Raw genomic sequence first — 14,497 nt, forward strand, 5'->3', positions numbered from 1 at the left:
GATAGCAATGACACTTGCGCTTCGCGCTGGGTGGACGATGGGGACCCTTGAGTGCTCACGTTTGGATTTCATCAAAATGCATCCAGTAACACACTGTGAAGAGTCAAAAAAGGGTTTTCTTTTGATGTTACAGTAAAGTTTAACAGAGAGCACATACAAACCATTAACAAAATAATCCACTTCCACATTCTTAGATCACGGTTCTTCTCTCAGGAAAGGAAGGATAGTAGCCGAGATGGAGAAGTCATTCAATCAATTTCTCCTGATTTGTTCAGTTTCATCACATTTCCATTTTTGATGTCTTATATTATTTATGCCGTGTTCATTCAGAGCTATGGATGCTGCAGTGACATTGAAAGACAACACTTCGCAGTAAATAAGCAAGTTATTTTAAAATATAATGATTGTTAAATGGCAACATTTCTTCATGTGAAAATTATTTGATTGATTATGAATATATATTTATAATAAGTCTTTATCTTGCTTCACAATACTTAACCATACTTACGAAGGTTTTCATGCTTAATGCTTTGTTTGAAGCAGTGATTCGTTGTATTTTTATTGGTAACCAGAAAATGTTGTACAGGCTGAATATTTTCATTTTAATAAGCATTTTATACTATTTATTTTTTTATTTGTAAGAGATAACTGGCTTTCTATTCCTTATGACAAACTATAAAACAACATTAAAATATACCTAAATACAGTATATATAAAAAGAAAGAACTGATTACTGACCTCAAGAGGAAGCAGGACGACCACTTTGCACATACATGGAGAGACAGTGGAAAGAGTTTCCAGACTCAGGTTCATTGGCAGCCACATCTCATACGGTCTATCAACATACACTCCCTGGTAAAAAAAGGCACAACAACACTACTTCCTCACTCAAGGTCAGCCTGTCTCAACAGCTGCTGGTGTCCTTCTACCACTGCTCCATTGAAAGCATACTGACACATGGGATCCTGGCTTGTTTCGGCAGCAGATGCAGAAGATAATCTATACAGCACAGAAAATGCTTTTAAAATGTATTTCTTATCCCAGACAAGTGCAATATTCCTGTTTTTATTTCGAGTGCAATATTCCTATTCTTATTTTATAATTTTATTTACTATAAAAGTGCAATATGTCTATGTAACACAAAGGTACTGTGTGTATGTATGTATGTATGAATGTTTTGAACTTGTGTGTGTGCCTGGGTAATTTTCACTTTAATTTGACTCCTTATTGTATATGAGCTCAGCTCAGGCAGTGCAACAGCATTTTGTTGTGTACGACTTCACAATGAGAATAAAAATATTCTATTCAATTCATAAGCGGAATCCTTAAAAGGTATGATCAATTACATGGGGTATTTAAAGACAGGTCAAAATATATTGTTTCTGGTTGTCCCAAATGTATATCTTGCTGGGCGACCACCATGTCCTCACATTCTCTAAAGTGTCCTGTCTCTGTAACAGAACAAAAATCACATAAAGACTTTCAGAAAAAGAAAATATTTAGTTAGATTTTATCTCAGTTAAATTGAGTACATCACTCAGGGACATAAATGGCACAAGTCAGCAATGACAACCCATACATGGATATGACATTCAAAGTGTTGAAAGCTTGGGTTACAATGCTCAATACAATTAGGGATCAGTAATGACGATTAATTTTAAGGGATGCTAATGGAATGTAAAAGAATATTGTTCTGTTATTATCTAAGACTTATTTTGTTTACATTACATGATCAAAATAACAATTGAAAACTTACTGTACAACTTTAAAAAACGAATTACAAAAATATAGAATAATATATAGAGGTAGACAAATTCAGTAACTCAATTAATGTATTTATTTTTGATTTAATCAAATTATAACTCACTGATGTAAGTAAATCTTCTAACTGAAGTAATGATTAAGCAACATTTAAGAACTTGACTTACTAACTGAAACCTGAAACATGAGATGTATATACGTTCAACTCGTTTTTATTATGTCTTCAATATCACTGCCTACATTACCATACCACATTTGGAATGTATTCCATATTTAACTTTGGCAGTGTCAGCAAAACCCATTCAATATAAGTAGTCCTTCAGGGAACAGTGTGGGACAGAAGACCTGTGAGTTCCTGCTTGTGGTATAACTATGCTCATTTGTGCTTCAGACCAATTCAATGTATTTCTTACTTAGGATATATGTGATGTTAACATATTAATTGAGTGAATCTAAAAGTGTTTTTAAACCTGCTTGACCTAAAATAACAAAAACTGTTTTGAACAGGATTGGTGAACACTATTGACGGAGTGGGGGTCAGGTAAGAAAAAATTAAATATATAAATATATTTACATATATGTGTGTGTGTGTGTGTGTGTGACATATCTCCAAATATTTTGACAAAACTATATGTTAGAACTATATGTTACTATTTATTCTCTGTATCTTATTCTGTAATAACATTGAAAAACAATATATGAGGATATTGAAACATGGTTTAAATGTGGTTATGTTTACTTCTCAGGAGAATTTCAGGTGTTCAATTACTATTTACTTACATTGACTTGAAACATCAAGATGGCATCTCCTTTGCTCTTATCTAACAGACAAAAGGCGCCACCATGAGTACGGACGCAGAGATGGCCGTTTATGGCAAAGCTGCCATTTACCTCCGGAAACCGGAGAAGGAGAGAATTGAGGCTCAAAGCAAACCATTTGATGCTAAGGCTGCCTGCTATGTAGCAGACGTCAAAGAGCTGTACCTGAAGGCAACAATTGTCAAGAAAGACGGTGGCAAAGTCACTGTCAAAGTCTTGGACACTCAGGAGGTTGGTATCTTTAACTCAGAGTCAACTTATTCAATGTGATCAGTTCTCATTGTGACAAATTTCCGGTTCTAGGAGAGGACAGTTAAAGAAGATGACGTCTCTCCAATGAATCCTCCCAAGTTCGACAAAATTGAGGACATGGCCATGATGACCCATCTCAATGAAGCGTCTGTGCTTTATAACCTCAAAGAGCGTTATGCAGCATGGATGATCTACGTAAGAAATTGGCCCTAATAAGAAATGAGAAAGTTTTGGAGATGGCTTTACTTGTGGGAAACACTGAGGTAACTACTGAATCTCTGTAATCACTTTCAGACCTACTCTGGGTTGTTCTGTGCCACTGTGAACCCCTACAAGTGGCTCCCAGTGTACGATTCTGAAGTTGTAAATGCCTATAGAGGCAAGAAGCGTATGGAGGCTCCACCCCACATCTTCTCCGTCTCTGACAACGCTTATCAGTTCATGCTTACTGGTAAGACATAACCATAACAGCAGAGAATTTGAAAGTATAGGAGGTTTCTGCTGAAGGAAAATGTGCTTAATTCCTTTGTTGTTTTATTTAACAGATAGGGAGAACCAGTCTGTCTTGATCACGTAAGTAACATTTTTTGGCATGTTTAACATCTATATCTTAACAAATATCTAGAACAAGTCTTCACAAAACTTTTTCTATACCTAGTGGAGAATCTGGTGCTGGAAAGACTGTGAACACAAAGCGTGTCATCCAGTACTTTGCAACCATCTCAGTTGGTGGAGACAAGAAGAGGGACACATCAAAGGTGGGGTTATGTCGATGATGTTATCAACTGAAAGTACTTTTAGTATGGAATATTTTTCCATGGGGGTGAAAATTACTCCGGCTATCAACTCTAAACCTTCTCTGTAGGGTTCACTGGAGGATCAGATTATTGCAGCTAATCCTCTGCTGGAGGCCTATGGTAATGCCAAAACTGTGAGGAATGACAACTCATCTCGTTTTGTAAGTATGAAGGAATTCTTGCAAAATCACAGAGGTCCTTCTATACATTGCCCATGTGGATGGATATTTAACATCCCTTTGTTCTAAACAGGGTAAATTTATCAGAATCCATTTCGGCACAACTGGCAAACTGTCTAGTGCTGATATTGAGACATGTAAGTAAAAATCCTCATAGTACATACAGATTACTGGAATAAAGAATTGGCCAGGATGTGACTAATGAACAACATTTGTAGATCTGCTGGAGAAGTCTAGAGTGACATTCCAGCTTCCTGATGAAAGAGGCTACCACATCTTCTACCAGATGATGACCGCCCACAAACCTGAGCTGCTTGGTAAACACACTGACTTGTTGCAAAATGAAAAACCTACTTCAATTTTCTTAGAAAACAATGTATTGAGCCTGTCACTCTTTTTGATCTCCAGATTTGGCACTCATCACAACCAACCCCTACGACTTCCCCATGTGCAGCATGGGTCAGATCACTGTGGCCAGCATTGATGACAAAGTTGAGCTGGAAGCCACTGATGTGAGTAGTCTTCACTACAAAATGTTTAAATATGTTGTGTGCAATAAATGCAACATCAAACTGATCTTTACTGCATCTTCTAAAGTGTCTGTCTCTTGTTTGGACACCTCTCTTGAACACAGAATGCTATTGATATCCTGGGCTTCAGTGGTGAAGAGAAGATGAGCATCTACAAGATGACTGGTGCTGTGCTTCACCATGGTAACATGAAGTTCAAGCAGAAGCAGCGTGAAGAGCAGGCTGAGCCTGATGGCACAGAGGGTGAGTTCTTAACATCAGCAAAGAATTATAGCTTGAAAACCACAGTCTTGAAGTTTTCCATTAGGCTGGTTTCTCTTACATTATGATTGACTTTCAGAATCACATACTGTATGTATTAACATTTAATCACTTAACTATTGTCAGAGGCTGACAAGGTTGCTTACTTGCTGGGTCTGAACTCTGCTGACATGCTGAAGGCTCTGTGCTATCCCAGAGTGAAGGTCGGAAATGAGTATGTCACCAAGGGACAGACTGTACCTCAGGTAATCATGAAATATTAATATCCAATATACTATTTTAACATATTGGTTTGGTCACTTCTACTTCAGTAATATGGTACTGAGTTTGATGAAATTAATACTTAGAATGCTTTATTTAGGATCTTTCAAGGACTATCAAAATATGATGTTTGGTGTCATATATCTCGTAAGAGGAAGCTCAGGAAAGCAGTATTTCAGTATTTTGCAAAACACTTCATTGACTTTAATCAAACAATATCCTTGTTTATATTCAGGTGCTGAACTCAGTGACTGCCCTGGCCAAGTCTATCTATGAGAGGATGTTCTTGTGGATGGTCATCCGAATCAACCAGATGTTGGACACTAAACAGCCAAGGCAGTTCTTTATTGGTGTGCTGGATATTGCTGGCTTTGAAATCTTTGATGTAAGCTTCATATTCAACAAGTTGACATACTTTTCTTAATGGTAAATGGTAAATGGACTGTACTTATATTGTGCTTTTCTAGTCTTTGCGACCACTCAAACCTGCTTTTACACTACATGTCACATTCATTCACACATTCACACACATATTCACACACTGATGGCAGAGGCTGCTACGTAAAGTGCCCAACTGTCAATCAGATACCACATTCATATCCATTGGCTATGCCACCGGGAGCAATTTGGGGTTCAGTGTCTTGCCCAAAGACACTTCGACATGTAGCCTGAGGGAGCTGGGGATCGAACCTCCAACCTTCCGATCATCGTTTTTGCCTACAAAAAAATCACGCTGTTTTTCTGTCCCCTTACAGTTCAACACCCTGGAGCAGCTGTGCATCAACTTCACCAATGAGAAACTGCAGCAGTTCTTCAACCACACCATGTTTGTCCTGGAGCAAGAGGAGTACAAGAAGGAGGGCATTATCTGGGAGTTCATTGACTTTGGTATGGACTTGGCTGCTTGCATTGAGCTGATTGAGAAGGTAATGATTCAATTTTGTGATTCTGTGTAATTGTTCTTAGTTATACTCAACTTATCATTAAATAACACATGTCTTCCGCTTTCCAAAGCCCATGGGCATCTTCTCCATCCTGGAAGAGGAGTGCATGTTCCCCAAGGCCACAGACACATCCTTCAAGAACAAGCTGTATGACCAGCATCTTGGCAAAAACAAAGCATTTGAGAAGCCAAAGCCCGCAAAGGGCAAGGCTGAGGCTCACTTCTCCCTGGTGCACTATGCTGGTACCGTGGACTACAACATCTCTGGCTGGCTGGACAAGAACAAGGATCCACTGAACGATTCTGTCATACAGCTGTACCAGAAATCCTCAGTTAAACTGTTGTCTCTTCTGTATCCTCCCGTTGTTGAGGGTAAAATATTAACTTCAGTAAACTAAATCATACATCTTACATTTTGTAGATATAGATATTTCTAACTAAACTGTGGCATATGAAAATGAAAATTGTGACTCTTTTTAACAAACCATGTTTAATTAAATTTATCAACAGAGACTGGCAAGAAGGGAGGCAAGAAGAAGGGTGGTTCTATGCAGACTGTGTCTTCACAGTTCAGAGTGAGTTTTAACATTGAAAACTTGGATATGAAATCAAATCACAGATAACACTCCAATTCTTAATTGATATTTGTTACAACAAGAGTTTTTGCATCTACAGGAGAACTTGGGCAAGCTGATGACTAACCTGAGGAGCACTCATCCTCACTTTGTGCGCTGCCTGATTCCCAATGAGTCCAAGACTCCAGGTACATAGAAAAGAAAATCTCAATAGAGACTTTTTTATTTTGTTGGTACAGTTTACTTTATTTTGTGTTGTTCATTCAACAGAACAATTCTAACTACAATAAATGTGGTTTTACAGGTCTCATGGAGAACTTCCTGGTCATCCACCAGCTCAGGTGTAACGGTGTGCTGGAGGGTATCAGAATCTGCAGAAAAGGTTTCCCTAGCAGAATCGTCTATGCTGACTTCAAGCAGAGGTATCAATGAGTATGTAAAGATAATATTACTGCAGGATATTAAAAGAAAATGCTCACACTGTCCTTTAACTCTTTTATGACAGGTACAAGGTGCTGAATGCTAGTGTCATCCCTGAGGGCCAGTTCATTGATAACAAGAAGGCTTCAGAGAAGCTGCTTGGATCAATTGATGTTAATCATGATGAGTACAGATTTGGACACACCAAGGTAAATTGCTTTAATTTCTTTTTTATTTACATGCTGTGCCAAAAAGTTATTGTATCTAGATAGTGTGTTTGATTTTTTCTTAATGGAACATTTATGACATTTGTCAATATTAATGACTCGAATTAATGACTTGAATTTTGTAACACGTTAGACAAACGGCTAAGGAAAAAGTCAGTATTTGATAAAGATCAGCAACCAGCTTTAGGCCATTTATAGAACTCTGTCTCCTTAAATCCTTCAAACTACGAGGGTTAAGCGAAAAAATTTTTTTTTTTCGTATCATACATTCATCATTTCATTTTTTTTGTTTGTTTAGGTGTTCTTCAAGGCCGGTCTCCTGGGTACCCTTGAGGAGATGAGAGATGAAAAGCTTGCATCTCTGGTCACCATGACTCAGGCTCTCGCCCGTGGTTACGTCATGAGAAAAGAGTTTGTGAAGATGACGGAGAGGAGGCATGTTTAAAACAACAAACTCTGAATGACAATTGGATAAAGTCACAAAGCAACATTGTTAATAACAGAAACTTCTTGTCCACAGGGAAGCCATTTATACCATCCAGTACAATGTCCGCTCATTCATGAATGTGAAACACTGGCCATGGATGAAGGTGTACTACAAGATCAAGCCTCTGCTGAAGAGTGCTGAAACTGAGAAGGAGTTAACTCAGATGAAGGAGAACTATGAGAAGATGCAGACTGACCTTGCTGCTGCACTGGCCAAGAAGAAGGAGCTGGAAGAGAAGATGGTCTCCGTTCTGCAGGAGAAAAATGATCTGCAGCTGCAAGTAGCATCAGTAAGTATACATTTTTGCTTTGACATTTTGTGTCCATATATTGTGGACATTCTCACATCTTTTTTTCAATGCAAACAAGGAATCAGAGAATCTGTCAGATGCTGAGGAGAGATGTGAAGGACTTATCAAGAGTAAGATTCAGCTGGAGGCCAAACTCAAAGAGACAACAGAGCGACTGGAGGATGAAGAGGAAATCAATGCTGAGCTCACTGCCAAGAAGAGAAAGCTGGAGGATGAATGCTCTGAGCTCAAGAAGGATATTGATGACCTGGAGCTTACCTTGGCCAAAGTGGAAAAGGAGAAACATGCCACTGAGAACAAGGTATGGAAATTATCAACAAATTATCTTGCAGATCAAGTAATATCTGAAGATTACCACACAATAACATCTTACTTGCAAATGTAGGTCAAGAACCTGACTGAGGAGATGGCCTCTCAGGATGAGAGCATTGCTAAGCTGACCAAGGAGAAGAAAGCCCTTCAGGAGTCTCATCAGCAGACTCTTGATGATCTGCAGGCTGAGGAAGACAAGGTCAACACTTTGACCAAGGCCAAGACCAAGCTTGAGCAGCAAGTGGATGATGTAAGTTTACAAAGTCACTCAGATTGGCAATGTTACATAGGTGTTGAACATGAACATTAAAAACTATTGTTAATGTTCAGCTTGAGGGTTCTCTGGAGCAAGAGAAGAAGCTGCGTATGGACCTTGAGAGAGCCAAGAGAAAGCTTGAGGGTGATCTGAAACTGGCCCAGGAATCCATCATGGATCTTGAGAATGACAAGCAGCAGACTGATGAGAAACTTAAAAAGTAACATTATCTTTGCATTTCAACAAAAATGTATTATTTTAAAACCTATTGTTAACAGCATAAACTCTAACTGTATAACTTTATCTTTTATTCTTACAGGAAGGACTTTGAAATCAGTCAGCTCCTTAGCAAGATTGAGGATGAGCAGTCAATGGGTGCTCAGCTTCAGAAGAAGATCAAGGAGCTTCAGGTGACATATTGTGTTACTTTATTATTTTTGATTTTAAGTGAAAGTTTACTGAAATACCACTTACTTAAAATCAACAGGCCCGTATTGAGGAACTGGAGGAGGAAATTGAGGCTGAGCGTGCTGCTCGTGCCAAGGTTGAGAAGCAGAGAGCTGACCTTTCCAGGGAACTTGAGGAGATCAGTGAGAGGCTGGAGGAGGCTGGTGGTGCCACTGCTGCTCAGATTGAGATGAACAAGAAGCGTGAAGCTGAGTTCCAGAAGCTCCGTCGTGATCTTGAGGAGTCCACTCTGCAGCATGAAGCCACTGCTGCCGCTCTTCGCAAGAAGCAGGCTGACAGTGTTGCTGAGCTGGGAGAGCAGATCGACAACCTCCAGCGTGTCAAGCAGAAGCTTGAGAAGGAAAAGAGTGAATACAAGATGGAGATTGATGATCTCTCCAGCAACATGGAGGCTGTTGCTAAGGCAAAGGTACACAATACATACAATTTTATTTTAATACCCAAATTAGTGTAGTAAACAAGGTAATAATCATTAGAAATAAATCTGATCACTGAACTGAGCACTCTTTATCTCCTTAGGGAAATCTTGAAAAGATGTGCCGTACTCTTGAGGACCAACTTAGTGAACTGAAGACCAAGAATGATGAAAATGTCCGTCAGATCAATGACATGAGTGCACAGAAAGCACGTCTCCTGACAGAAAATGGTATTTACAAGTTATAAGCGAAAGATTTGTTGTTTTCTGAATCTATTATGGTAAAACGTAACACAAACTAATACATCATGATATCTTCCTCACAAGGCGAGTTCGGCCGTCAAATTGAAGAGAAAGAAGCTCTTGTCTCCCAGTTGACCAGAGGCAAACAGGCCTTCACACAGCAGATTGAAGAGCTGAAGAGACAGATTGAAGAGGAGGTTAAGGTAAGACGACTTTAAATTTGTACTGTCTGATACCTTTTCTATTTGTTGTTTAAAAGTTTTACACACTGAATATTACTTTTTACACCAGGCCAAGAATGCTCTGGCCCATGGAATGCAGTCAGCCCGCCATGACTGCGATCTGCTGAGGGAGCAGTTTGAGGAGGAGCAGGAGGCAAAGGCTGAGCTGCAGCGTGGAATGTCCAAGGCCAACAGTGAGGTGGCTCAGTGGAGATCCAAGTATGAAACTGATGCTATCCAGCGTACTGAGGAGCTTGAGGAAGCCAAGTGAGTACAGGTTAAGCGTTTCCAATCAGACAACTACACAGTAAGAACATTTAAATGTCAAGAAGTATAGCATTGTAGCTTAGCTCAACTGACAATGCTATTAATTGTATCAATGCTTGTATTTCAAGACAATTAACTAAATCATAATTTTTATATTTGTTTTGTCACTTTTGCGCTGCACTACTTGAATATGTTAATCTAGGTTCTCCAGGAAATAAGTAATTATTTGTATTTCATTCATATTTATATGCAAAAGTATGTGGAAAAACATTATTGGCATTTTAAACTTTAAGATTTTCCCTGAGACTAATAACACTCTTTCACAGGAAAAAGCTTGCCCAGCGTCTTCAGGAGGCTGAGGAACAAATTGAAGCAACCAATTCCAAGTGTGCTTCTCTGGAGAAAACCAAACAGAGGCTCCAGAGTGAGGTGGAGGATCTCATGATTGATGTGGAGAGGGCTAATGGTCTGGCTGCCAACCTGGACAAGAAGCAGAGGAACTTTGACAAGGTAATGTTTACTTTGGGCAACCATGACAAGCAAAGAAGAAAACTTGTCATTGTGTTGTTCAATGACTAAGTGACTAAATTGTTATTCAGGTGTTGGCAGAGTGGAAGCAGAAGTACGAGGAGGGTCAGGCAGAGCTTGAGGGAGCTCAGAAGGAGGCTCGTTCTCTCAGCACTGAGCTCTTCAAGATGAAGAACTCCTATGAGGAAGCTCTGGATCAGCTGGAGACCATGAAGCGTGAAAACAAGAACCTGCAACGTGAGTTCTACACTGTACAGTAACATTGTGATAAAAGTGTGTATTTCTTACATTTTATTAATTCCTAATTATACATTTTAAGGCTTAACAATATAAAACGCATGCATCTCTCTGCAGAGGAGATCTCAGATCTGACTGAACAGATTGGTGAGACTGGCAAGAGCATCCATGAGCTGGAGAAGGCCAAGAAGCAGGTGGAGACTGAGAAGTCTGAGATCCAGACAGCTCTTGAAGAGGCTGAGGTACATTTTTTTACAGGCCAGATCTTCTTCTGAAAAATATAATGGAGAAATAAACTATACAAAGTCAGAAGGCAGAGACTAATATTTCATTCTCTGATTATATCAGGGAACTCTGGAGCATGAAGAGTCCAAGATCCTGCGTGTCCAGCTGGAGCTCAACCAGATCAAGGGTGAGGTGGACAGGAAGCTGGCAGAGAAAGACGAAGAGATGGAGCAGATCAAGAGGAACAGCCAGAGGGTGATTGACTCCATGCAGAGCACTCTGGATTCTGAGGTCAGGAGCAGGAACGATGCCCTGAGAATCAAGAAGAAGATGGAGGGAGACCTGAATGAGATGGAGATTCAGCTGAGCCACGCCAATCGCCAGGCTGCTGAGTCCCAGAAGCAGCTGAGGAATGTACAGGCACAACTGAAGGTATTGTATGACATAGAGTTCTGGTAATGATTATGATCAGTGTCCTTAAATTTTGGCATTCAAGTGAACATTTTCCTGACATTTTTCACAAGGATGCCCAACTGCACCTTGATGATGCTCTCAGAGCCCAGGAGGACTTTAAGGAACAAGCTGCTATGGTAGATCGCAGGAACGGTCTCATGCTCGCTGAAATTGAGGAACTTAGAGCTGGTCTGGAACAGACAGAGAGAAGTCGCAAAGTGGCTGAGCAGGAGCTGGTGGACGCCAGTGAGCGTGTCGGTCTTCTGCACTCTCAGGTGAATTTTCTTTTCATTTCTCCACTATTTCACCAATCATGAATCTATAGAAAGCACTAAACTTCTCTTTTCTTTTAGAACACAAGTCTAATGAACACCAAGAAGAAGCTTGAGACTGATCTGGTCCAGGTCCAGGGTGAAGTGGATGACACTGTTCAGGAAGCAAGAAATGCAGAGGAGAAGGCCAAGAAGGCTATCACTGATGTAGGTGTATTTAATTTGTTCTTATTTTGTTATTTTTCGTAAATGGGTCTTTTCAAGAAATTTCAAATCAACATTGAATGGTGTCTCCTCTAGGCTGCTATGATGGCTGAGGAGCTGAAGAAGGAGCAGGATACTAGCGCTCACCTGGAGAGAATGAAGAAGAACCTTGAGGTTGCTGTTAAGGACCTGCAGCACCGTCTGGATGAAGCTGAGAACCTGGCCATGAAGGGTGGCAAGAAGCAGCTCCAGAAACTTGAGTCGAGGGTAAAAAGTCTTGTTAATTTCTTGCACAGCTGAGGATAGACTTTGAGGAAAATATGTATATTTAATGTCTTACTGTATTCTGAAGGTGCGTGAGCTGGAGACTGAGGTTGAGGCAGAGCAGAGACGTGGAGCTGATGCTGTTAAGGGTGTCCGCAAATATGAGAGGAGAGTGAAGGAGCTCACTTACCAGGTATAGTCATTTTGATATAAAAAAAAATGGAAATAAATCAAATATAGTTATCATTTTAAGTTCTTAAACATGTGAATCTCTCTTTTCTATAACAGACTGAAGAGGACAAGAAAAATGTTACCAGGCTGCAGGATCTGGTTGACAAGTTGCAGCTGAAGGTGAAGGCCTACAAGAGGCAGGCTGAGGAAGCGGTAAAGACATAACTTGTTTATAACAAAGACCACTATGTAGTCTTAATACAATGCACAATAACCTTTAACATTTTAACAATTGTTCATGCCATGGCTACTTATTTCAGGAGGAGCAGGCCAATGTTCATCTGTCCAAGTGCAGGAAGGTCCAGCATGAGCTTGAGGAGGCTGAGGAGCGTGCTGACATTGCAGAGTCCCAGGTTAACAAACTGAGAGCAAAGAGCCGCGACTCTGGCAAGGTAAAGTAACAATTTGAATGGTCAAAACACGAATCAAATAAAATTCTGCATACTCCAATTTACTTCAAGCAATACTGTTGTCATCAATGAAATAAAATACCATTAATCCCTTCATAAAATTAAAGAAAGACAAATCCTTTACAAGTATGCAGAGTATAACATATATGTATGCTGGTTTATGTTTTGTATTGATTGTTTTATCTTTTTTGTACAGGGAAAAGATGTGGCTGAGTAAAGCACTCAGGCTCACGGGCTGTTTCTAATCATATAATATGATGTGAAATATACCACAATAAAATTGTTTTTAATCTTAAATTGCTTTCTGTGTTCTTTTGATCCGAGTGTGTGCTCCGAAAGAGCAAATGTCAGTCATTTGTGAAACACCTTAACGTTCTATACTGGAATGGGTGAATAAATATATTAGAATAAAGAATAAAGAACTGCTGAAAGTGTGGGCTGTTTTAAAATCAAAAATAAATAAAAAAGATATATAATTGATCTTAATCTGACACATATCAGGTGTGTGATTTAAAAGTAGGTCTGTAGCACAGTAATAGTGAGTTGACAAACAAAATTTTGGATGGATTTTCAAGAAGGTCTGAGAGTGTTTTATAACCCTGAGGTGAGGTTGGAAAACTGTTTGAGGAGGAAGCAAAGGTATTTTGCTAATTTCAATGTAAGCACTCCTTTGAAAGTTACCTTCAATCAATTCAATATCAATTCTTGCTTAGAAGTCATTGAAGGCAACAAACAACTATTGAAAAAACGTGACATCCCAGAATCCCACCTTGAGTGCTCATGTTTGGCTTGAGTGCTCATCACATTTCCATTTTTGATAATGTTGTAAATTACTTATCAATGCTGTGTTTGTTCAGGGCTATGGATGCTGCAATTACTTTGAAAGTAAAAAAACATTTTATTTTACAATATATTCATTATTAAATGGCAACATTTCTACAAGTGAAACATGTTAATGTAAAGAATTAGTTTAAATTGAACAGGGGGAACTAGATTTAGTTAGAACCTCAGTTTTAATATTTTACTTTAACTTTTACTTTAAGAAGCAGTGATTCAGCGTGTTATTTATTTGTAATCAGAACATGTTGTACAGGTTTTAACACAACCTCATAAGTGGCCTCCTTAAAATGCAGAATCAATTACATGTGGTATTTAAAGAGTTGGGGTTAAATGTATTATTTTGTCACAAATGTATAACTCATATAAAGACTTTAAAAAATGCATATGCATATTTCAATTTTATCTCAGTTAAGTTCAGTACATTACTCAGGGACATAAATGGAGTCAGCAATGACAACCCAAAAAATGGATGTGACATTCAAAGTGTTGAAAGCTTGGGTCACTATGCTCAATACAATTAAGGATCAGTAATGACGATTCATTTTAAGGGATGCTAATGGAATGTAAAAGAATATTGTTCTGTTATTATCTTAGACTTATATTATTTTGTTTATATTAAATGATCAAAATAAGATGATGTAAATTATAAATTACTGTACAACCTTAAAAAGTGAATTACAAAAATGTAGAATAATATATAGAGGTAGACAAATTCAGTAACTCAATTATTGTATTTATTTTTGATTTAATCAAATTATAGCACACTGATGTATATAAGTCAATTCTAACCAAAGTAATGATTAAGCAAAATGTAAGAACTTGACTTACT

At 38.8% G+C, this 14,497-nt stretch overlaps 1 pseudogene; it reads left to right on the forward strand.

Moving 5' to 3' along the window:
* Positions 1 to 2,604: 2,604 nt before the first annotated feature.
* LOC138612525 (myosin heavy chain, fast skeletal muscle-like) lies at positions 2,605 to 13,045 on the forward strand (annotated as a pseudogene).
* The last annotated feature ends 1,452 nt before the right edge of the window (positions 13,046 to 14,497 follow it).

Source organism: Semicossyphus pulcher, unplaced genomic scaffold (genome assembly GCF_022749685.1).
Source record: "Semicossyphus pulcher isolate SPU_LCO1_2020_fin unplaced genomic scaffold, fSemPul1.0.p SCAF_8, whole genome shotgun sequence".
NCBI lineage: Eukaryota > Metazoa > Chordata > Actinopteri > Labriformes > Labridae > Semicossyphus > Semicossyphus pulcher.